At 38.0% G+C, this 18542-nt stretch overlaps 41 non-coding genes across 41 annotated transcripts; all 41 read left to right on the forward strand.

The window, feature by feature from the left end:
- The first annotated feature begins 5 nt into the window (after positions 1-5).
- Trnal-uaa (transfer RNA leucine (anticodon UAA)) lies at positions 6-89 on the forward strand. Its single transcript has one exon. It is a non-coding gene; the product is annotated as a tRNA-Leu (tRNA).
- A 360-nt stretch (positions 90-449) lies between these two features.
- On the forward strand, positions 450-533 carry Trnal-uaa (transfer RNA leucine (anticodon UAA)). Its single transcript has one exon. It is a non-coding gene; the product is annotated as a tRNA-Leu (tRNA).
- Positions 534-893: 360 nt separating this feature from the next.
- Trnal-uaa (transfer RNA leucine (anticodon UAA)) lies at positions 894-977 on the forward strand. Its single transcript has one exon. It is a non-coding gene; the product is annotated as a tRNA-Leu (tRNA).
- A 360-nt stretch (positions 978-1337) lies between these two features.
- On the forward strand, positions 1338-1421 carry Trnal-uaa (transfer RNA leucine (anticodon UAA)). The gene has a single exon. It is a non-coding gene; the product is annotated as a tRNA-Leu (tRNA).
- Positions 1422-1781: 360 nt separating this feature from the next.
- Positions 1782-1865, forward strand: Trnal-uaa (transfer RNA leucine (anticodon UAA)). The gene has a single exon. It is a non-coding gene; the product is annotated as a tRNA-Leu (tRNA).
- A 360-nt stretch (positions 1866-2225) lies between these two features.
- On the forward strand, positions 2226-2309 carry Trnal-uaa (transfer RNA leucine (anticodon UAA)). The gene has a single exon. It is a non-coding gene; the product is annotated as a tRNA-Leu (tRNA).
- A 360-nt stretch (positions 2310-2669) lies between these two features.
- Positions 2670-2753, forward strand: Trnal-uaa (transfer RNA leucine (anticodon UAA)). Its single transcript has one exon. It is a non-coding gene; the product is annotated as a tRNA-Leu (tRNA).
- A 360-nt stretch (positions 2754-3113) lies between these two features.
- Positions 3114-3197, forward strand: Trnal-uaa (transfer RNA leucine (anticodon UAA)). The gene has a single exon. It is a non-coding gene; the product is annotated as a tRNA-Leu (tRNA).
- A 360-nt stretch (positions 3198-3557) lies between these two features.
- Positions 3558-3641, forward strand: Trnal-uaa (transfer RNA leucine (anticodon UAA)). The gene has a single exon. It is a non-coding gene; the product is annotated as a tRNA-Leu (tRNA).
- A 360-nt stretch (positions 3642-4001) lies between these two features.
- On the forward strand, positions 4002-4085 carry Trnal-uaa (transfer RNA leucine (anticodon UAA)). The gene has a single exon. It is a non-coding gene; the product is annotated as a tRNA-Leu (tRNA).
- A 360-nt stretch (positions 4086-4445) lies between these two features.
- Positions 4446-4529, forward strand: Trnal-uaa (transfer RNA leucine (anticodon UAA)). The gene has a single exon. It is a non-coding gene; the product is annotated as a tRNA-Leu (tRNA).
- A 360-nt stretch (positions 4530-4889) lies between these two features.
- Positions 4890-4973, forward strand: Trnal-uaa (transfer RNA leucine (anticodon UAA)). Its single transcript has one exon. It is a non-coding gene; the product is annotated as a tRNA-Leu (tRNA).
- Positions 4974-5333: 360 nt separating this feature from the next.
- Trnal-uaa (transfer RNA leucine (anticodon UAA)) lies at positions 5334-5417 on the forward strand. Its single transcript has one exon. It is a non-coding gene; the product is annotated as a tRNA-Leu (tRNA).
- Positions 5418-5777: 360 nt separating this feature from the next.
- Trnal-uaa (transfer RNA leucine (anticodon UAA)) lies at positions 5778-5861 on the forward strand. The gene has a single exon. It is a non-coding gene; the product is annotated as a tRNA-Leu (tRNA).
- An 804-nt stretch (positions 5862-6665) lies between these two features.
- Positions 6666-6749, forward strand: Trnal-uaa (transfer RNA leucine (anticodon UAA)). The gene has a single exon. It is a non-coding gene; the product is annotated as a tRNA-Leu (tRNA).
- Positions 6750-7109: 360 nt separating this feature from the next.
- Trnal-uaa (transfer RNA leucine (anticodon UAA)) lies at positions 7110-7193 on the forward strand. The gene has a single exon. It is a non-coding gene; the product is annotated as a tRNA-Leu (tRNA).
- Positions 7194-7553: 360 nt separating this feature from the next.
- Trnal-uaa (transfer RNA leucine (anticodon UAA)) lies at positions 7554-7637 on the forward strand. Its single transcript has one exon. It is a non-coding gene; the product is annotated as a tRNA-Leu (tRNA).
- Positions 7638-7997: 360 nt separating this feature from the next.
- Positions 7998-8081, forward strand: Trnal-uaa (transfer RNA leucine (anticodon UAA)). Its single transcript has one exon. It is a non-coding gene; the product is annotated as a tRNA-Leu (tRNA).
- Positions 8082-8441: 360 nt separating this feature from the next.
- Positions 8442-8525, forward strand: Trnal-uaa (transfer RNA leucine (anticodon UAA)). The gene has a single exon. It is a non-coding gene; the product is annotated as a tRNA-Leu (tRNA).
- Positions 8526-8885: 360 nt separating this feature from the next.
- Positions 8886-8969, forward strand: Trnal-uaa (transfer RNA leucine (anticodon UAA)). The gene has a single exon. It is a non-coding gene; the product is annotated as a tRNA-Leu (tRNA).
- A 360-nt stretch (positions 8970-9329) lies between these two features.
- On the forward strand, positions 9330-9413 carry Trnal-uaa (transfer RNA leucine (anticodon UAA)). The gene has a single exon. It is a non-coding gene; the product is annotated as a tRNA-Leu (tRNA).
- Positions 9414-9773: 360 nt separating this feature from the next.
- Positions 9774-9857, forward strand: Trnal-uaa (transfer RNA leucine (anticodon UAA)). Its single transcript has one exon. It is a non-coding gene; the product is annotated as a tRNA-Leu (tRNA).
- Positions 9858-10217: 360 nt separating this feature from the next.
- On the forward strand, positions 10218-10301 carry Trnal-uaa (transfer RNA leucine (anticodon UAA)). The gene has a single exon. It is a non-coding gene; the product is annotated as a tRNA-Leu (tRNA).
- Positions 10302-10661: 360 nt separating this feature from the next.
- Positions 10662-10745, forward strand: Trnal-uaa (transfer RNA leucine (anticodon UAA)). The gene has a single exon. It is a non-coding gene; the product is annotated as a tRNA-Leu (tRNA).
- A 360-nt stretch (positions 10746-11105) lies between these two features.
- On the forward strand, positions 11106-11189 carry Trnal-uaa (transfer RNA leucine (anticodon UAA)). The gene has a single exon. It is a non-coding gene; the product is annotated as a tRNA-Leu (tRNA).
- Positions 11190-11549: 360 nt separating this feature from the next.
- On the forward strand, positions 11550-11633 carry Trnal-uaa (transfer RNA leucine (anticodon UAA)). Its single transcript has one exon. It is a non-coding gene; the product is annotated as a tRNA-Leu (tRNA).
- Positions 11634-11993: 360 nt separating this feature from the next.
- On the forward strand, positions 11994-12077 carry Trnal-uaa (transfer RNA leucine (anticodon UAA)). The gene has a single exon. It is a non-coding gene; the product is annotated as a tRNA-Leu (tRNA).
- A 360-nt stretch (positions 12078-12437) lies between these two features.
- On the forward strand, positions 12438-12521 carry Trnal-uaa (transfer RNA leucine (anticodon UAA)). Its single transcript has one exon. It is a non-coding gene; the product is annotated as a tRNA-Leu (tRNA).
- A 360-nt stretch (positions 12522-12881) lies between these two features.
- Positions 12882-12965, forward strand: Trnal-uaa (transfer RNA leucine (anticodon UAA)). The gene has a single exon. It is a non-coding gene; the product is annotated as a tRNA-Leu (tRNA).
- A 360-nt stretch (positions 12966-13325) lies between these two features.
- Positions 13326-13409, forward strand: Trnal-uaa (transfer RNA leucine (anticodon UAA)). The gene has a single exon. It is a non-coding gene; the product is annotated as a tRNA-Leu (tRNA).
- A 506-nt stretch (positions 13410-13915) lies between these two features.
- Trnal-uaa (transfer RNA leucine (anticodon UAA)) lies at positions 13916-13999 on the forward strand. Its single transcript has one exon. It is a non-coding gene; the product is annotated as a tRNA-Leu (tRNA).
- Positions 14000-14359: 360 nt separating this feature from the next.
- Trnal-uaa (transfer RNA leucine (anticodon UAA)) lies at positions 14360-14443 on the forward strand. The gene has a single exon. It is a non-coding gene; the product is annotated as a tRNA-Leu (tRNA).
- Positions 14444-14803: 360 nt separating this feature from the next.
- Positions 14804-14887, forward strand: Trnal-uaa (transfer RNA leucine (anticodon UAA)). The gene has a single exon. It is a non-coding gene; the product is annotated as a tRNA-Leu (tRNA).
- Positions 14888-15247: 360 nt separating this feature from the next.
- Trnal-uaa (transfer RNA leucine (anticodon UAA)) lies at positions 15248-15331 on the forward strand. Its single transcript has one exon. It is a non-coding gene; the product is annotated as a tRNA-Leu (tRNA).
- Positions 15332-15691: 360 nt separating this feature from the next.
- On the forward strand, positions 15692-15775 carry Trnal-uaa (transfer RNA leucine (anticodon UAA)). The gene has a single exon. It is a non-coding gene; the product is annotated as a tRNA-Leu (tRNA).
- Positions 15776-16135: 360 nt separating this feature from the next.
- Positions 16136-16219, forward strand: Trnal-uaa (transfer RNA leucine (anticodon UAA)). Its single transcript has one exon. It is a non-coding gene; the product is annotated as a tRNA-Leu (tRNA).
- Positions 16220-16579: 360 nt separating this feature from the next.
- Trnal-uaa (transfer RNA leucine (anticodon UAA)) lies at positions 16580-16663 on the forward strand. Its single transcript has one exon. It is a non-coding gene; the product is annotated as a tRNA-Leu (tRNA).
- Positions 16664-17023: 360 nt separating this feature from the next.
- On the forward strand, positions 17024-17107 carry Trnal-uaa (transfer RNA leucine (anticodon UAA)). Its single transcript has one exon. It is a non-coding gene; the product is annotated as a tRNA-Leu (tRNA).
- A 360-nt stretch (positions 17108-17467) lies between these two features.
- Positions 17468-17551, forward strand: Trnal-uaa (transfer RNA leucine (anticodon UAA)). Its single transcript has one exon. It is a non-coding gene; the product is annotated as a tRNA-Leu (tRNA).
- Positions 17552-17911: 360 nt separating this feature from the next.
- Positions 17912-17995, forward strand: Trnal-uaa (transfer RNA leucine (anticodon UAA)). The gene has a single exon. It is a non-coding gene; the product is annotated as a tRNA-Leu (tRNA).
- Positions 17996-18355: 360 nt separating this feature from the next.
- On the forward strand, positions 18356-18439 carry Trnal-uaa (transfer RNA leucine (anticodon UAA)). Its single transcript has one exon. It is a non-coding gene; the product is annotated as a tRNA-Leu (tRNA).
- Positions 18440-18542: the final 103 nt, after the last annotated feature.

The following is an 18542-nucleotide window of genomic DNA, read 5'->3' on the forward strand; positions in this document are numbered from 1 at the left end:
ATGCTGTCAGAATGGCCGAGCGGTCTAAGGCGCCAGATTTAAGCTCTGGTTCTCGAAAGAGAGCGTGGGTTCGAACCCCACTTCTGACACGTGTGTGCATTTCTTTTAAAATATTAAATACAGAACAAAACCAGCAAGCTAAAATAGATTTTAACTTTCAGTATTTCATAAGCAGTAAGTTGAAGAACGTCTTTCGGTCCCCAATTCCATCTATTTGAACATGTGCGTAGTTACTCAAATAAGTAAGAAACATTTCTCTAAGTAATTAATTCAGAATCAATTTTTTACCACAAAGTGAGAAAGAGAGAGCCATTAAAGATATGGCGAAATAAACTTTGTTTCCTTTTTCGAATGTATTGACTTTTCGCCGGCAGTGACGTCTTCTCCGATTGTGTGCCTTCTTATAGATGAAAGTAATTCGAATCGATTGGAATGCTCATACGCATGCAGTCAGAATGGCCGAGCGGTCTAAGGCGCCAGATTTAAGCTCTGGTTCTCGAAAGAGAGCGTGGGTTCGAACCCCACTTCTGACACGTGTGTGCATTTCTTTTAAAATATTAAATACAGAACAAGACCAGCAAGCTAAAATAGATTTTAACTTTCAGTATTTCATAAGCAGTAAGTTGAAGAACGTCTTTCGGTCCCCAATTCCATCTATTTGAACATGTGCGTAGTTACTCAAATAAGTAAGAAACATTTCTCTAAGTAATTAATTCAGAATCAATTTTTTACCACAAAGTGAGAAAGAGAGAGCCATTAAAGATATGGCGAAATAAACTTTGTTTCCTTTTTCGAATGTATTGACTTTTCGCCGGCAGTGACGTCTTCTCCGATTGTGTGCCTTCTTATAGATGAAAGTAATTCGAATCGATTGGAATGCTCATACGCATGCAGTCAGAATGGCCGAGCGGTCTAAGGCGCCAGATTTAAGCTCTGGTTCTCGAAAGAGAGCGTGGGTTCGAACCCCACTTCTGACACGTGTGTGCATTTCTTTTAAAATATTAAATACAGAACAAAACCAGCAAGCTAAAATAGATTTTAACTTTCAGTATTTCATAAGCAGTAAGTTGAAGAACGTCTTTCGGTCCCCAATTCCATCTATTTGAACATGTGCGTAGTTACTCAAATAAGTAAGAAACATTTCTCTAAGTAATTAATTCAGAATCAATTTTTTACCACAAAGTGAGAAAGAGAGAGCCATTAAAGATATGGCGAAATAAACTTTGTTTCCTTTTTCGAATGTATTGACTTTTCGCCGGCAGTGACGTATTCTCCGATTGTGTGCCTTCTTACAGGTGAAAGTAATTCGAATCGATTGGAATGCTCATACGCATGCAGTCAGAATGGCCGAGCGGTCTAAGGCGCCAGATTTAAGCTCTGGTTCTCGAAAGAGAGCGTGGGTTCGAACCCCACTTCTGACACATGTGTGCATTTCTTTTAAAATATTAAATACAGAACAAAACCAGCAAGCTAAAATAGATTTTAACTTTCAGTATTTCATAAGCAGTAAGTTGAAGAACGTCTTTCGGTCCCCAATTCCATCTATTTGAACATGTGCGTAGTTACTCAAATAAGTAAGAAACATTTCTCTAAGTAATTAATTCAGAATCAATTTTTTACCACAAAGTGAGAAAGAGAGAGCCATTAAAGATATGGCGAAATAAACTTTGTTTCCTTTTTCGAATGTATTGACTTTTCGCCGACAGTGACGTCTTCTCCGATTGTGTGCCTTCTTATAGATGAAAGTAATTCGAATCGATTTTAATGCTCATACGCATGCAGTCAGAATGGCCGAGCGGTCTAAGGCGCCAGATTTAAGCTCTGGTTCTCGAAAGAGAGCGTGGGTTCGAACCCCACTTCTGACACATGTGTGCATTTCTTTTAAAATATTAAATACAGAACAAAACCAGCAAGCTAAAATAGATTTTAACTTTCAGTATTTCATAAGCAGTAAGTTGAAGAACGTCTTTCGGTCCCCAATTCCATCTATTTGAACATGTGCGTAGTTACTCAAATAAGTAAGAAACATTTCTCTAAGTAATTAATTCAGAATCAATTTTTTACCACAAAGTGAGAAAGAGAGAGCCATTAAAGATATGGCGAAATAAACTTTGTTTCCTTTTTCGAATGTATTGACTTTTCGCCGGCAGTGACGTCTTCTCCGATTGTGTGCCTTCTTATAGATGAAAGTAATTCGAATCGATTGGAATGCTCATACGCATGCTGTCAGAATGGCCGAGCGGTCTAAGGCGCCAGATTTAAGCTCTGGTTCTCGAAAGAGAGCGTGGGTTCGAACCCCACTTCTGACACGTGTGTGCATTTCTTTTAAAATATTAAATACAGAACAAAACCAGCAAGCTAAAATAGATTTTAACTTTCAGTATTTCATAAGCAGTAAGTTGAAGAACGTCTTTCGGTCCCCAATTCCATCTATTTGAACATGTGCGTAGTTACTCAAATAAGTAAGAAACATTTCTCTAAGTAATTAATTCAGAATCAATTTTTTACCACAAAGTGAGAAAGAGAGAGCCATTAAAGATATGGCGAAATAAACTTTGTTTCCTTTTTCGAATGTATTGACTTTTCGCCGGCAGTGACGTCTTCTCCGATTGTGTGCCTTCTTATAGATGAAAGTAATTCGAATCGATTGGAATGCTCATACGCATGCTGTCAGAATGGCCGAGCGGTCTAAGGCGCCAGATTTAAGCTCTGGTTCTCGAAAGAGAGCGTGGGTTCGAACCCCACTTCTGACACGTGTGTGCATTTCTTTTAAAATATTAAATACAGAAGAAAACCAGCAAGCTAAAATAGATTTTAACTTTCATTATTTCATAAGCAGTAAGTTGAAGAACGTCTTTCGGTCCCCAATTCCATCTATTTGAACATGTGCGTAGTTACTCAAATAAGTAAGAAACATTTCTCTAAGTAATTAATTCAGAATCAATTTTTTACCACAAAGTGAGAAAGAGAGAGCCATTAAAGACATGGCGAAATAAACTTTGTTTCCTTTTTCGAATGTATTGACTTTTCGCCGGCAGTGACGTCTTCTCCGATTGTGTGCCTTCTTATAGATGAAAGTAATTCGAATCGATTGGAATGCTCATACGCATGCAGTCAGAATGGCCGAGCGGTCTAAGGCGCCAGATTTAAGCTCTGGTTCTCGAAAGAGAGCGTGGGTTCGAACCCCACTTCTGACACATGTGTGCATTTCTTTTAAAATATTAAATACAGAACAAAACCAGCAAGCTAAAATAGATTTTAACTTTCAGTATTTCATAAGCAGTAAGTTGAAGAACGTCTTTCGGTCCCCAATTCCATCTATTTGAACATGTGCGTAGTTACTCAAATAAGTAAGAAACATTTCTCTAAGTAATTAATTCAGAATCAATTTTTTACCACAAAGTGAGAAAGAGAGAGCCATTAAAGATATGGCGAAATAAACTTTGTTTCCTTTTTCGAATGTATTGACTTTTCGCCGGCAGTGACGTCTTCTCCGATTGTGTGCCTTCTTATAGATGAAAGTAATTCGAATCGATTGGAATGCTCATACGCATGCAGTCAGAATGGCCGAGCGGTCTAAGGCGCCAGATTTAAGCTCTGGTTCTCGAAAGAGAGCGTGGGTTCGAACCCCACTTCTGACACGGGTGTGCATTTCTTTTAAAATATTAAATACAGAACAAAACCAGCAAGCTAAAATAGATTTTAACTTTCAGTATTTCATAAGCAGTAAGTTGAAGAACGTCTTTCGGTCCCCAATTCCATCTATTTGAACATGTGCGTAGTTACTCAAATAAGTAAGAAACATTTCTCTAAGTAATTAATTCAGAATCAATTTTTTACCACAAAGTGAGAAAGAGAGAGCCATTAAAGATATGGCGAAATAAACTTTGTTTCCTTTTTCGAATGTATTGACTTTTCGCCGGCAGTGACGTCTTCTCCGATTGTGTGCCTTCTTATAGATGAAAGTAATTCGAATCGATTGGAATGCTCATACGCATGCAGTCAGAATGGCCGAGCGGTCTAAGGCGCCAGATTTAAGCTCTGGTTCTCGAAAGAGAGCGTGGGTTCGAACCCCACTTCTGACACGTGTGTGCATTTCTTTTAAAATATTAAATACAGAACAAAACCAGCAAGCTAAAATAGATTTTAACTTTCAGTATTTCATAAGCAGTAAGTTGAAGAACGTCTTTCGGTCCCCAATTCCATCTATTTGAACATGTGCGTAGTTACTCAAATAAGTAAGAAACATTTCTCTAAGTAATTAATTCAGAATCAATTTTTTACCACAAAGTGAGAAAGAGAGAGCCATTAAAGATATGGCGAAATAAACTTTGTTTCCTTTTTCGAATGTATTGACTTTTCGCCGGCAGTGACGTCTTCTCCGATTGTGTGCCTTCTTATAGATGAAAGTAATTCGAATCGATTTTAATGCTCATACGCATGCAGTCAGAATGGCCGAGCGGTCTAAGGCGCCAGATTTAAGCTCTGGTTCTCGAAAGAGAGCGTGGGTTCGAACCCCACTTCTGACACATGTGTGCATTTCTTTTAAAATATTAAATACAGAACAAAACCAGCAAGCTAAAATAGATTTTAACTTTCAGTATTTCATAAGCAGTAAGTTGAAGAACGTCTTTCGGTCCCCAATTCCATCTATTTGAACATGTGCGTAGTTACTCAAATAAGTAAGAAACATTTCTCTAAGTAATTAATTCAGAATCAATTTTTTACCACAAAGTGAGAAAGAGAGAGCCATTAAAGATATGGCGAAATAAACTTTGTTTCCTTTTTCGAATGTATTGACTTTTCGCCGGCAGTGACGTCTTCTCCGATTGTGTGCCTTCTTATAGATGAAAGTAATTCGAATCGATTGGAATGCTCATACGCATGCTGTCAGAATGGCCGAGCGGTCTAAGGCGCCAGATTTAAGCTCTGGTTCTCGAAAGAGAGGGTGGGTTCGAACCCCACTTCTGACACGTGTGTGCATTTCTTTTAAAATATTAAATACAGAACAAAACCAGCAAGCTAAAATAGATTTTAACTTTCAGTATTTCATAATCAGTAAGTTGAAGAACGTCTTTCGGTCCCCAATTCCATCTATTTGAACATGTGCGTAGTTACTCAAATAAGTAAGAAACATTTCTCTAAGTAATTAATTCAGAATCAATTTTTTACCACAAAGTGAGAAAGAGAGAGCCATTAAAGATATGGCGAAATAAACTTTGTTTCCTTTTTCGAATGTATTGACTTTTCGCCGGCAGTGACGTCTTCTCCGATTGTGCGCCTTCTTATAGATGAAAGTAATTTGAATCGATTGGAATGCTCATACGCATGCAGTCAGAATGGCCGAGCGGTCTAAGGCGCCAGATTTAAGCTCTGGTTCTCGAAAGAGAGCGTGGGTTCGAACCCCACTTCTGACACGTGAGTGCATTTCTTTTAAAATATTAAATACAGAACAAAACCAGCAAACTAAAATAGATTTTAACTTTCAGTATTTCATAAGCAGTAAGTTGAAGAACGTCTTTCGGTCCCCAATTCCATCTATTTGAACATGTGCGTAGTTACTCAAATAAGTAAGAAACATTTCTCTAAGTAATTAATTCTCAATCAATTTTTTACCACAAAGTGAGAAAGAGAGAGCCATTAAAGATATGGCGAAATAAACTTTGTTTCCTTTTTCGAATGTATTGACTTTTCGCCGGCAGTGACGTCTTCTCCGATTGTGCGCCCTCTTATAGATGAAAGTAATTCGAATCGATTGGAATGCTCATACGCATGCAGTCAGAATGGCCGAGCGGTCTAAGGCGCCAGATTTAAGCTCTGGTTCTCGAAAGAGAGCGTGGGTTCGAACCCCACTTCTGACACGTGAGTGCATTTCTTTTAAAATATTAAATACAGAACAAAACCAGCAAGCTAAAATAGATTTTAACTTTCAGTATTTCATAAGCAGTAAGTTGAAGAACGTCTTTCGGTCCCCAATTCCAACTATTTGAACATGTGCGTAGTTACTCAAATAAGTAAGAAACATTTCTCTAAGTAATTAATTCAGAATCAATTTTTTACCACAAAGTGAGAAAGAGAGAGCCATTAAAGATATGGCGAAATAAACTTTGTTTCCTTTTTCGCATGAATTGACTTTTCGCCGGCAGTGACGTCTTCTCCGATTGTGTGCCTTCTTATAGATAAAAGTTATTCGAATCGATTGGAATGCTCATACGCATGCAGTCAGAAGGTTCGAGCAGTCTAAGGCGCCAGATTTAAGCTCTGGTTCTCGAAAGAGAGCGTGGGTTCGAACCCCACTTCTGACACGTGAGTGCATTTCTTTTAAAATATGAAATACAGAACAAAACCAGCAAGCTAAAATAGATTTTAACTTTCAGTACTTCATAAACAGTAAGTTGAAGAACGTCTTTCGGTCCCCAATTCCATCTATTTGAACATGTGCGTAGTTACTCAAATAAGTAAGAAACATTTCTCTAAGTAATTAATTCTCAATCAATTTTTTACCACAAAGTGAGAAAGAGAGAGCCATTAAAGATATGGCGAAATAAACTTTGTTTCCTTTTTCGAATGTATTGACTTTTCGCCGGCAGTGACGTCTTCTCCGATTGTGTGCCTTCTTATAGATGAAAGTAATTCGAATCGATTTGAATGCTCATACTCATGCAGTCAGAATGGCCGAGCGGTCTAAGGCGCCAGATTTAAGCTCTGGTTTTCGAAAGAGAGCGTGGGTTCGAACCCCACTTCTGACACATGTGTGCATTTCTTTTAAAATATTAAATACAGAACAAAACCAGCAAGCTAAAATAGATTTTAACTTTCAGTATTTCATAAGCAGTAAGTTGAAGAACGTCTTTCGGTCCCCAATTCCATCTATTTGAACATGTGCGTAGTTACTCAAATAAGTAAGAAACATTTCTCTAAGTAATTAATTCAGAATCAATTTTTTACCACAAAGTGAGAAAGAGAGAGCCATTAAAGATATGGCGAAATAAACTTAGTTTCCTTTTTCGAAAGTATTGACTTTTTGCCGGCAGTGACGTCTTCTCCGATTGTGTGCCTTCTTATAGATGAAATTAATTCGAATCGATTGGAATGCTCATACGCATGCTGTCAGAATGGCCGAGCGGTCTAAGGCGCCAGATTTAAGCTCTGGTTCTCGAAAGAGAGCGTGGGTTCGAACCCCACTTCTGACACGTGTGTGCATTTCTTTTAAAATATTAAATACAGAACAAAACCGGCAAGCTAAAATAGATTTTAACTTTCAGTACTTCATAAACAGTAAGTTGAAGAACGTCTTTCGGTCCCCAATTCCATCTATTTGAACATGTGCGCAGTTACTCAAATAAGTAAGAAACATTTCTCTAAGTAATTAATTCAGAATCAATTTTTTACCACAAAGTGAGAAAGAGAGAGCCATTAAAGATATGGCGAAATAAACTTTGTTTCCTTTTTCGAATGTATTGACTTTTCGCCGGCAGTGACGTCTTCTCCGATTGTGCGCCTTCTTATAGATGAAAGTAATTCGAATCGATTGGAATGCTCATACGCATGCAGTCAGAATGGCCGAGCGGTCTAAGGCGCCAGATTTAAGCTCTGGTTCTCGAAAGAGAGCGTGGGTTCGAACCCCACTTCTGACACGTGAGTGCATTTCTTTTAAAATATTAAATACAGAACAAAACCAGCAAGCTAAAATAGATTTTAACTTTCAGTATTTCATAAGCAGTAAGTTGAAGAACGTCTTTCGGTCCCCAATTCCATCTATTTGAACATGTGCGTAGTTACTCAAATAAGTAAGAAACATTTCTCTAAGTAATTAATTCTCAATCAATTTTTTACCACAAAGTGAGAAAGAGAGAGCCATTAAAGATATGGCGAAATAAACTTTGTTTCCTTTTTCGAAAGTATTGACTTTTTGCCGGCAGTGACGTCTTCTTCGATTGTGTGCCTTCTTATAGATGAAATTAATTCGAATCGATTGGAATGCTCATACGCATGCTGTCAGAATGGCCGAGCGGTCTAAGGCGCCAGATTTAAGCTCTGGTTCTCGAAAGAGAGCGTGGGTTCGAACCCCACTTCTGACACGTGTGTGCATTTCTTTTAAAATATTAAATACAGAACAAAACCAGCAAGCTAAAATAGATTTTAACTTTCAGTATTTCATAAGCAGTAAGTTGAAGAACGTCTTTCGGTCCCCAATTCCATCTATTTGAACATGTGCGTAGTTACTCAAATAAGTAAGAAACATTTCTCTAAGTAATTAATTCAGAATCAATTTTTTACCACAAAGTGAGAAAGAGAGAGCCATTAAAGATATGGCGAAATAAACTTTGTTTCCTTTTTAGAATGTATTGACTTTTCGCCGGCAGTGACGTCTTCTCCGATTGTGCGCCTTCTTATAGATGAAAGTAATTCGAATCGATAGGAATGCTCATACGCATGCAGTCAGAATGGCCGAGCGGTCTAAGGCGCCAGATTTAAGCTCTGGTTCTCGAAAGAGAGCGTGGGTTCGAACCCCACTTCTGACACGTGAGTGCATTTCTTTTAAAATATTAAATACAGAACAAAACCAGCAAGCTAAAATAGATTTTAACTTTCAGTACTTCATAAACAGTAAGTTGAAGAACGTCTTTCGGTCCCCAATTCCATCTATTTGAACATGTGCGTAGTTACTCAAATAAGTAAGAAACATTTCTCTAAGTAATTAATTCTCAATCAATTTTTTACCACAAAGTGAGAAAGAGAGAGCCATTAAAGATATGGCGAAATAAACTTTGTTTCCTTTTTCGAAAGTATTGACTTTTTGCCGGCAGTGACGTCTTCTCCGATTGTGTGCCTTCTTATAGATGAAATTAATTCGAATCGATTGGAATGCTCATACGCATGCTGTCAGAATGGCCGAGCGGTCTAAGGCGCCAGATTTAAGCTCTGGTTCTCGAAAGAGAGCGTGGGTTCGAACCCCACTTCTGACACGTGAGTGCATTTCTTTTAAAATATTAAATACAGAACAAAACCAGCAAGCTAAAATAGATTTTAACTTTCAGTACTTCATAAACAGTAAGTTGAAGAACGTCTTTCGGTCCCCAATTCCATCTATTTGAACATGTGCGTAGTTACTCAAATAAGTAAGAAACATTTCTCTAAGTAATTAATTCTCAATCAATTTTTTACCACAAAGTGAGAAAGAGAGAGCCATTAAAGATATGGCGAAACAAACTTTGTTTCCTTTTTCGAATGTATTGACTTTTCGCCGGCAGTGACGTCTTCTCCGATTGTGTGCCTTCTTATAGATGAAATTAATTCGAATCGATTGGAATGCTCATACGCATGCTGTCAGAATGGCCGAGCGGTCTAAGGCGCCAGATTTAAGCTCTGGTTCTCGAAAGAGAGCGTGGGTTCGAACCCCACTTCTGACACGTGTGTGCATTTCTTTTAAAATATTAAATACAGAACAAAACCGGCAAGCTAAAATAGATTTTAACTTTCAGTATTTCATAAGCAGTAAGTTGAAGAACGTCTTTCGGTCCCCAATTCCATCTATTTGAACATGTGCGTAGTTACTCAAATAAGTAAGAAACATTTCTCTAAGTAATTAATTCTCAATCAATTTTTTACCACAAAGTGAGAAAGAGAGAGCCATTAAAGATATGGCGAAATAAACTTTGTTTCCTTTTTCGAAAGTATTGACTTTTTGCCGGCAGTGACGTCTTCTCCGATTGTGTGCCTTCTTATAGATGAAATTAATTCGAATCGATTGGAATGCTCATACGCATGCTGTCAGAATGGCCGAGCGGTCTAAGGCGCCCGATTTAAGCTCTGGTTCTCGAAAGAGAGCGTGGGTTCGAACCCCACTTCTGACACGTGTGTGCATTTCTTTTAAAATATTAAATACAGAACAAAACCAGCAAGCTAAAATAGATTTTAACTTTCAGTACTTCATAAACAGTAAGTTGAAGAACGTCTTTCGGTCCCCAATTCCATCTATTTGAACATGTGCGTAGTTACTCAAATAAGTAAGAAACATTTCTCTAAGTAATTAATTCTCAATCAATTTTTTACCACAAAGTGAGAAAGAGAGAGCCATTAAAGATATGGCGAAATAAACTTTGTTTCCTTTTTCGAAAGTATTGACTTTTTGCCGGCAGTGACGTCTTCTTCGATTGTGTGCCTTCTTATAGATGAAATTAATTCGAATCGATTGGAATGCTCATACGCATGCTGTCAGAATGGCCGAGCGGTCTAAGGCGCCAGATTTAAGCTCTGGTTCTCGAAAGAGAGCGTGGGTTCGAACCCCACTTCTGACACGTGTGTGCATTTCTTTTAAAATATTAAATACAGAACAAAACCAGCAAGCTAAAATAGATTTTAACTTTCAGTACTTCATAAACAGTAAGTTGAAGAACGTCTTTCGGTCCCCAATTCCATCTATTTGAACATGTGCGTAGTTACTCAAATAAGTAAGAAACATTTCTCTAAGTAATTAATTCTCAATCAATTTTTTACCACAAAGTGAGAAAGAGAGAGCCATTAAAGATATGGCGAAACAAACTTTGTTTCCTTTTTCGAATGTATTGACTTTTCGCCGGCAGTGACGTCTTCTCCGATTGTGTGCCTTCTTATAGATGAAATTAATTCGAATCGATTGGAATGCTCATACGCATGCTGTCAGAATGGCCGAGCGGTCTAAGGCGCCAGATTTAAGCTCTGGTTCTCGAAAGAGAGCGTGGGTTCGAACCCCACTTCTGACACGTGTGTGCATTTCTTTTAAAATATTAAATACAGAACAAAACCGGCAAGCTAAAATAGATTTTAACTTTCAGTATTTCATAAGCAGTAAGTTGAAGAACGTCTTTCGGTCCCCAATTCCATCTATTTGAACATGTGCGTAGTTACTCAAATAAGTAAGAAACATTTCTCTAAGTAATTAATTCTCAATCAATTTTTTACCACAAAGTGAGAAAGAGAGAGCCATTAAAGATATGGCGAAATAAACTTTGTTTCCTTTTTCGAAAGTATTGACTTTTTGCCGGCAGTGACGTCTTCTCCGATTGTGTGCCTTCTTATAGATGAAATTAATTCGAATCGATTGGAATGCTCATACGCATGCTGTCAGAATGGCCGAGCGGTCTAAGGCGCCCGATTTAAGCTCTGGTTCTCGAAAGAGAGCGTGGGTTCGAACCCCACTTCTGACACGTGTGTGCATTTCTTTTAAAATATTAAATACAGAACAAAACCAGCAAGCTAAAATAGATTTTAACTTTCAGTACTTCATAAACAGTAAGTTGAAGAACGTCTTTCGGTCCCCAATTCCATCTATTTGAACATGTGCGTAGTTACTCAAATAAGTAAGAAACATTTCTCTAAGTAATTAATTCTCAATCAATTTTTTACCACAAAGTGAGAAAGAGAGAGCCATTAAAGATATGGCGAAATAAACTTTGTTTCCTTTTTCGAAAGTATTGACTTTTTGCCGGCAGTGACGTCTTCTTCGATTGTGTGCCTTCTTATAGATGAAATTAATTCGAATCGATTGGAATGCTCATACGCATGCTGTCAGAATGGCCGAGCGGTCTAAGGCGCCAGATTTAAGCTCTGGTTCTCGAAAGAGAGCGTGGGTTCGAACCCCACTTCTGACACGTGTGTGCATTTCTTTTAAAATATTAAATACAGAACAAAACCAGCAAGCTAAAATAGATTTTAACTTTCAGTACTTCATAAACATTAAGTTGAAGAACGTCTTTCGGTCCCCATTTCCATCTATTTGAACATGTGCGTAGTTACTCAAATAAGTAAGAAACATTTCTCTAAGTAATTAATTCAGAATCAATTTTTTACCACAAAGTGAGAAAGAGAGAGCCATTAAAGATATGGCGAAATAAACTTTGTTTCCTTTTTCGAATGTATTGACTTTTCGCCGGCAGTGACGTCTTCTCCGATTGTGTGCCTTCTTATAGATGAAATTAATTCGAATCGATTGGAATGCTCATACGCATGCTGTCAGAATGGCCGAGCGGTCTAAGGCGCCAGGTTTAAGCTCTGGTTCTCGAAAGGGAGCGTGGGTTCGAACCCCACTTCTGACACATGTGTGCATTTCTTTTAAAATATTAAATACAGAACAAAACCAGCAAGCTAAAATAGATTTTAACTTTCAGTATGTCATAAGCAGTAAGTTGAAGAACGTCTTTCGGTCCCCAATTCCATCTATTTGAACATGTGCGTAGTTACTCAAATAAGTAAGAAACATTTCTCTAAGTAATTAATTCAGAATCAATTTTTTACCACAAAGTGAGAAAGAGAGAGCCATTAAAGATATGGCGAAATAAACTTTGTTTCCTTTTTAGAATGTATTGACTTTTCGCCGGCAGTGACGTCTTCTCCGATTGTGCGCCTTCTTATAGATGAAAGTAATTCGAATCGATAGGAATGCTCATACGCATGCAGTCAGAATGGCCGAGCGGTCTAAGGCGCCAGATTTAAGCTCTGGTTCTCGAAAGAGAGCGTGGGTTCGAACCCCACTTCTGACACGTGAGTGCATTTCTTTTAAAATATTAAATACAGAACAAAACCAGCAAGCTAAAATAGATTTTAACTTTCAGTACTTCATAAACAGTAAGTTGAAGAACGTCTTTCGGTCCCCAATTCCATCTATTTGAACATGTGCGTAGTTACTCAAATAAGTAAGAAACATTTCTCTAAGTAATTAATTCTCAATCAATTTTTTACCACAAAGTGAGAAAGAGAGAGCCATTAAAGATATGGCGAAATAAACTTTGTTTCCTTTTTCGAAAGTATTGACTTTTTGCCGGCAGTGACGTCTTCTCCGATTGTGTGCCTTCTTATAGATGAAATTAATTCGAATCGATTGGAATGCTCATACGCATGCTGTCAGAATGGCCGAGCGGTCTAAGGCGCCAGATTTAAGCTCTGGTTCTCGAAAGAGAGCGTGGGTTCGAACCCCACTTCTGACACGTAAGTGCATTTCTTTTAAAATATTAAATACAGAACAAAACCAGCAAGCTAAAATAGATTTTAACTTTCAGTACTTCATAAACAGTAAGTTGAAGAACGTCTTTCGGTCCCCAATTCCATCTATTTGAACATGTGCGTAGTTACTCAAATAAGTAAGAAACATTTCTCTAAGTAATTAATTCTCAATCAATTTTTTACCACAAAGTGAGAAAGAGAGAGCCATTAAAGATATGGCGAAACAAACTTTGTTTCCTTTTTCGAATGTATTGACTTTTCGCCGGCAGTGACGTCTTCTCCGATTGTGTGCCTTCTTATAGATGAAATTAATTCGAATCGATTGGAATGCTCATACGCATGCTGTCAGAATGGCCGAGCGGTCTAAGGCGCCAGATTTAAGCTCTGGTTCTCGAAAGAGAGCGTGGGTTCGAACCCCACTTCTGACACGTGTGTGCATTTCTTTTAAATTATTAAATACAGAACAAAACCGGCAAGCTAAAATAGATTTTAACTTTCAGTACTTCAGTCTAAGGCGCCAGATTTAAGCTCTGGTTCTCGAAAGAGAGCGTGGGTTCGAACCCCACTTCTGACACGTGTGTGCATTTCTTTTAAAATATTAAATACAGAACAAAACCGGCAAGCTAAAATAGATTTTAACTTTCAGTACTTCATAAACAGTAAGTTGAAGAACGTCTTTCGGTCCCCAATTCCATCTATTTGAACATGTGCGTAGTTACTCAAATAAGTAAGAAACATTTCTCTAAGTAATTAATTCAGAATCAATTTTTTACCACAAAGTGAGAAAGAGAGAGCCATTAAAGATATGGCGAAATAAACTTTGTTTCCTTTTTCGAATGTATTGACTTTTCGCCGGCAGTGACGTCTTCTCCGATTGTGCGCCTTCTTATAGATGAAAGTAATTTGAATCGATTGGAATGCTCATACGCATGCAGTCAGAATGGCCGAGCGGTCTAAGGCGCCAGATTTAAGCTCTGGTTCTCGAAAGAGAGCGTGGGTTCGAACCCCACTTCTGACACGTGAGTGCATTTCTTTTAAAATATTAAATACAGAACAAAACCAGCAAGCTAAAATAGATTTTAACTTTCAGTATTTCATAAGCAGTAAGTTGAAGAACGTCTTTCGGTCCCCAATTCCATCTATTTGAACATGTGCGTAGTTACTCAAATAAGTAAGAAACATTTCTCTAAGTAATTAATTCTCAATCAATTTTTTACCACAAAGTGAGAAAGAGAGAGCCATTAAAGATATGGCGAAATAAACTTTGTTTCCTTTTTCGAAAGTATTGACTTTTTGCCGGCAGTGACGTCTTCTCCGATTGTGTGCCTTCTTATAGATGAAATTAATTCGAATCGATTGGAATGCTCATACGCATGCTGTCAGAATGGCCGAGCGGTCTAAGGCGCCCGATTTAAGCTCTGGTTCTCGAAAGAGAGCGTGGGTTCGAACCCCACTTCTGACACGTGTGTGCATTTCTTTTAAAATATTAAATACAGAACAAAACCAGCAAGCTAAAATAGATTTTAACTTTCAGTACTTCATAAACAGTAAGTTGAAGAACGTCTTTCGGTCCCCAATTCCATCTATTTGAACATGTGCGTAGTTACTCAAATAAGTAAGAAACATTTCTCTAAGTAATTAATTCAGAATCAATTTTTTACCACAAAGTGAGAAAGAGAGAGCCATTAAAGATATGGCGAAATAAACTTTGTTTCCTTTTTCGAATGTATTGACTTTTCGCCGGCAGTGACGTCTTCTCCGATTGTGCGCCTTCTTATAGATGAAAGTAATTCGAATCGATTGGAATGCTCATACGCATGCAGTCAGAATGGCCGAGCGGTCTAAGGCGCCAGATTTAAGCTCTGGTTCTCGAAAGAGAGCGTGGGTTCGAACCCCACTTCTGACACGTGAGTGCATTTCTTTTAAAATATTAAATACAGAACAAAACCAGCAAGCTAAAATAGATTTTAACTTTCAGTACTTCATAAACAGTAAGTTGAAGAACGTCTTTCGGTCCCCAATTCCATCTATTTGAACATGTGCGTAGTTACTCAAATAAGTAAGAAACATTTCTCTAAGTAATTAATTCTCAATCAATTTTTTACCACAAAGTGAGAAAGAGAGAGCCATTAAAGATATGGCGAAATAAACTTTGTTTCCTTTTTCGAATGTATTGACTTTTCGCCGGCAGTGACGTCTTCTCCGATTGTGTGCCTTCTTATAGATGAAATTAATTCGAATCGATTGGAATGCTCATACGCATGCTGTCAGAATGGCCGAGCGGTCTAAGGCGCCAGGTTTAAGCTCTGGTTCTCGAAAGGGAGCGTGGGTTCGAACCCCACTTCTGACACATGTGTGCATTTCTTTTAAAATATTAAATACAGAACAAAACCAGCAAGCTAAAATAGATTTTAACTTTCAGTATTTCATAAGCAGTAAGTTGAAGAACGTCTTTCGGTCCCCAATTCCATCTATTTGAACATGTGCGTAGTTACTCAAATAAGTAAGAAACATTTCTCTAAGTAATTAATTAAGAATCAATTTTTTACCACAAAGTGAGAAAGAGAGAGCCATTAAAGATATGGCGAAATAAACTTTGTTTCCTTTTTCGAATGTATTGACTTTTCGCCGGCAGTGACATCTTCTCCGATTGTGTGCCTTCTTATAGATGAAAGTAATTCGAATCGATTGGAATGCTCATACGCATGCAGTCAGAATGGCCGAGCGGTCTAAGGCGCCAGATTTAAGCTCTGGTTCTCGAAAAAGAGCGTGGGTTCGAACCCCACTTCTGACACGTGTGTGCATTTCTTTTAAATTTTTAAATACAGAACAAAACCAGCAAGCTAAAATAGATTTTAACTTTCAGTATTTCATAAGCAGTAAGTTGAAGAACGTTTTTCGGTCCCCAATTCCATCTATTTGAACATGTGCGTAGTTACTCAAATAAGTAAGAAACATTTCTCTAAGTAATTAATTCTCAATCAATTTTTTACCACAAAGTGAGAAAGAGAGAGCCATTAAAGATATGGCGAAACAAACTTTGTTTCCTTTTTCGAATGTATTGACTTTTCGCCGGCAGTGACGTCTTCTCCGATTGTGTGCCTTCTTATAGATGAAATTAATTCGAATCGATTGGAATGCTCATACGCATGCTGTCAGAATGGCCGAGCCGTCTAAGGCGCCAGGTTTAAGCTCTGGTTCTCGAAAGGGAGCGTGGGTTCGAACCCCACTTCTGACACATGTGTGCATTTCTTTTAAAATATTAAATACAGAACAAAACCAGCAAGCTAAAATAGATTTTAACTTTCAGTATTTCATAAGCAGTAAGTTGAAGAACGTCTTTCGGTCCCCAATTCCATCTATTTGAACATGTGCGTAGTTACTCAAATAAGTAAGAAACATTTCTCTAAGTAATTAATTCTCAATCAATTTTTTACCACAAAGTGAGAAAGAGAGAGCCATTAAAGATATGGCGAAATAAACTTTGTTTCCTTTTTCGAAAGTATTGACTTTTTGCCGGCAGTGACGTCTTCTCCGATTGTGTGCCTTCTTATAGATGAAATTAATTCGAATCGATTGGAATGCTCATACGCATGCTGTCAGAATGGCCGAGCGGTCTAAGGCGCCAGATTTAAGCTCTGGTTCTCGAAAGAGAGCGTGGGTTCGAACCCCACTTCTGACACGTGTGTGCATTTCTTTTAAAATATTAAATACAGAACAAAACCGGCAAGCTAAAATAGATTTTAACTTTCAGTACTTCTTAAACAGTAAGTTGAAGAACGTCTTTCGGTCCCCAATTCCATCTATTTGAACATGTGCGTAGTTACTCAAATAAGTAAGAAACATTTCTCTAAGTAATTAATTCAGAATCAATTTTTTACCACAAAGTGAGAAAGAGAGAGCCATTAAAGATATGGCGAAATAAACTTTGTTTCCTTTTTCGAATGTATTGACTTTTCGCCGGCAGTGACGTCTTCTCCGATTGTGCGCCTTCTTATAGATGAAAGTAATTCGAATCGATTGGAATGCTCATACGCATGCAGTCAGAATGGCCGAGCGGTCTAAGGCGCCAGATTTAAGCTCTGGTTCTCGAAAGAGAGCGTGGGTTCGAACCCCACTTCTGACACGTGAGAGCATTTCTTTTAAAATATTAAATACAGAACAAAACCAGCAAGCTAAAATAGATTTTAACTTTCAGTATTTCATAAGCAGTAAGTTGAAGAACGTCTTTCGGTCCCCAATTCCATCTATTTGAACATGTGCGTAGTTACTCAAATAAGTAAGAAACATTTCTCTAAGTAATTAATTCTCAATCAATTTTTTACCACAAAGTGAGAAAGAGAGAGCCATTAAAGATATGGCGAAATAAACTTTGTTTCCTTTTTCGAATGTATTGACTTTTCGCCGGCAGTGACGTCTTCTCCGATTGTGTGCCTCCTTATAGATGAAATTAATTCGAATCGATTGGAATGCTCATACGCATGCTGTCAGAATGGCCGAGCGGTCTAAGGCGCCAGATTTAAGCTCTGGTTCTCGAAAAAGAGCGTGGGTTCGAACCCCACTTCTGACACGTGTGTGCATTTCTTTTAAAATATTAAATACAGAACAAAACCAGCAAGCTAAAATAGATTTTAACTTTCAGTATTTCATAAGCAGTAAGTTGAAGAACGTCTTTCGGTCCCCAATTCCATCTATTTGAACATGTGCGCAGTTACTCAAATAAGTAAGAAACATTTCTCTCAGTAATTAATTCAGAATCAATTTTTTACCACAAAGTGAGAAAGACAGAGCCATTAAAGATATGGCGAAATAAACTTTGTTTCCTTTTTCGAATGTATTGACTTTTCGCCGGCAGTGACGTCTTCTCCGATTGTGTGCCTTCTTATAGATGAAATTAATTCGAATCGATTGGAATGCTCATACGCATGCTGTCAGAATGGCCGAGCCGTCTAAGGCGCCAGGTTTAAGCTCTGGTTCTCGAAAGGGAGCGTGGGTTCGAACCCCACTTCTGACACGTGTGTGCATTTCTTTTAAAATATTAAATACAGAACAAAACCAGCAAGCTAAAATAGATTTTAACTTTCAGTATTTCATAAGCAGTAAGTTGAAGAACGTCTTTCGGTCCCCAATTCCATCTATTTGAACATGTGCGCAGTTACTCAAATAAGTAAGAAACATTTCTCTCAGTAATTAATTCAGAATCAATTTTTTACCACAAAGTGAGAAAGACAGAGCCATTAAAGATATGGCGAAATAAACTTTGTTTCCTTTTTCGAATGTATTGACTTTTCGCCGGCAGTGACGTCTTCTCCGATTGTGTGCCTTCTTATAGATGAAATTAATTCGAATCGATTGGAATGCTCATACGCATGCTGTCAGAATGGCCGAGCCGTCTAAGGCGCCAGGTTTAAGCTCTGGTTCTCGAAAGGGAGCGTGGGTTCGAACCCCACTTCTGACACATGTGTGCATTTCTTTTAAAATATTAAATACAGAACAAAACCAGCAAGCTAAAATAGATTTTAACTTTCAGTACTTCCTAAACAGTAAGTTAAAGAACGTCT

This window comes from Argiope bruennichi, chromosome 10 (genome assembly GCF_947563725.1).
Source record: "Argiope bruennichi chromosome 10, qqArgBrue1.1, whole genome shotgun sequence".
NCBI lineage: Eukaryota > Metazoa > Arthropoda > Arachnida > Araneae > Araneidae > Argiope > Argiope bruennichi.